Below are 2,500 nucleotides of genomic sequence, written 5' to 3'. Positions count from 1 at the left end.
TTCCACCAGATGCATTTTTTTCTGTTTCTTTCCGCTTTCTTTGTGTTGGAATTTTAAATTCGGTGGATTTATGAGGTCTAGGCTCCTCAGATCTCTGCATGGTAAATTGAGACAGCTAGCTAGACTAACTGTCCATTCTGAATATTCTCTTGCACGACTGTTGCAGCGGCTCTGTGTGGAGCTTAGCGCCAACCAGGGCGATTCTGATTGGTTTAAAGAAAGGCCTTTAAACCAGAGCACGCTTTCCTCACATCCCCAAATGCTGTGTGGAGCAGCCAGACCCTCCTACAACGCGCTTTGGAGGAGGGTCTGGCTTAGCGAGACTAGGAAAAGACAGACACAAACAAAACCTAGATATTTACTGTGGGAGTATTTAAATGTACACATGTACATCTTAAATGATTTGACCAACAACAACAAAATCATACATACACACAAAAACTAGAAGTCACCATCATCATATTAACCTCATATAGAACTCAATGTGAACACACGTTAACTCAACATACATATTCATTTATCTCTTCATTGAACATTGTGTGTCTATTCTTCTCTTTTATGTAGTCTCCGCCCGCACACACACACATGCAAGCACATATGAACACACGCAAATACACACACGCCCGCGCATATCATGTGTGAATTGGTTTCTTCCACTTCTTTTTCACTGCAGGACATTTTAATACAAACAGATCAAGGTTCACCAGGTGCAGGTCCTGCTAAGCCCTACTCGTCTCATCCAGCTTTTCACTCAGCCAATGAATATTCATACTCCGGGTCCAATGCTGATTCACTGAGACTTCAATTTGTCTTCTTGGCCACGGGGAAAACAAATACATCCTCTGTACACACACACACACAGACACACACACACACACACACACAAGCGTGCACACACAACACACACACACACACACAAAAACATACATGTGCACTAAGATTTCATCTTCTACCCAGAAATTTTGGAAATGATAGATCTTGTAAAATAAAAAGGTTAGAAACTCTGTTGTATTTTTATTAGGATTGTATCCAACTATCTATCTATCTATCTATCTATCTATCTATCTATCTATCTATCTATCTATCTATCTATCTATCTATCTATCTATCTATCTATCTATCTATCTATCTATCTATCTATCCATCCATCCATCTATCTATCCATCTATCTATCTATCTATCTATCTATCTATCTTACTATCCATCCAGCTAGCTATCTGTCTCAATTCAATTCAATTTGATTCAACTCAATTTTATTTATAGTATCATTTAATAACAAGAGTTATCTTAAGACACTTTACAGATAAAGTAGGTCTAGACCACACTCTATAATTTACAATAACCCAACAATTCCAATATACCCACAAGAGGAAGCATTTAGTGCAACAGTGGCAAGGAAAACTTCCTCTTTGGCAGAAACCCTGGACAGACCCAGGTTTTGTGGGAGTCTATCCATCTATCTATCTATCTATCTATCTATCTATCTATCTATCTATCTATCTATCTATCTATCTATCTATCTATCTACCCATCTATCTATCTATCTACCCATCTATCTATCCATCTATCTATGGCTTTATGAACAGGAGGAAAGATTACAGCTTGTTTTTCAAAACAGTTCAGGCCTCTACTAGACACTTGGAGTGTAACAGTGCAACCCCATCTGAGTTTTAGTTACATCTGTGCTTCCCTTGCAAGGACAAGTCAAAAAACGTCTGTAGTCTGAGTGAAATCCAGGTGAATCTCACACTTACACACTTCTCATGTTATTGTCTTTAATAAATGAGAATATTGGGGTGCCCTGGTAACTCACCTTGTTGCTGCAGCAGCACAATACTTGTTTTGAAGGCAATCCACCAAATGTAGTATTATTATAGATCAATCTAGTCTCCAAATATTGTGTAATATTTTATATACAACGTCGAAAGCAAAAAAAATGTTGGTATTTGTTGTGTGTTTATTTATGGCAACATGAAGTCTCTTCTTTTCCACTTTTTCCAATACATATCTTGCTGTTATGTAACTGTATGTAAATTAAGATTTCCACTTTTTTTCAGTTGCTGGTCAGATGCTGGACATGTATTGGACAACATTTTATTTTATTTTTTTGTTTTATTGTTAAAAGGGACTACATCTCGCATTTTGTTGCACAACTCTGTGTGTTAGAATGACCACAGATGAACCTCTGAACCTCTTGAGCAAATCCATTTTCAAAAAGCCAGACCCTTTGTTGAAGCCTCAGTGTAACGTGCACGTCATGTTACATTTATCTCCACTGCTTGTCACCATTGACACCTGGCAGTGTTTTCCTTGGGGTTGTGATGAAGTGAGAAAAGAGCAAAGATCACGGCTGTGTTTCCTCCTGAAGCTCCTGATGAGGAAGCTGAGACCACTGAGCTGGACAGCTGAGTTGACTGCAGTAATCTGCAGGCTTGATATTGACCTGGTGATAATTGGTCTGCGGGCTTAATGAGCTTAGTTTACACGACTACCATAGATA

The sequence above is a fragment of the Etheostoma cragini genome, chromosome 12 (assembly GCF_013103735.1).
Source record: "Etheostoma cragini isolate CJK2018 chromosome 12, CSU_Ecrag_1.0, whole genome shotgun sequence".
Classification (NCBI taxonomy): domain Eukaryota; kingdom Metazoa; phylum Chordata; class Actinopteri; order Perciformes; family Percidae; genus Etheostoma; species Etheostoma cragini.
Note: the sequence above shows the minus strand (reverse complement) of the source record.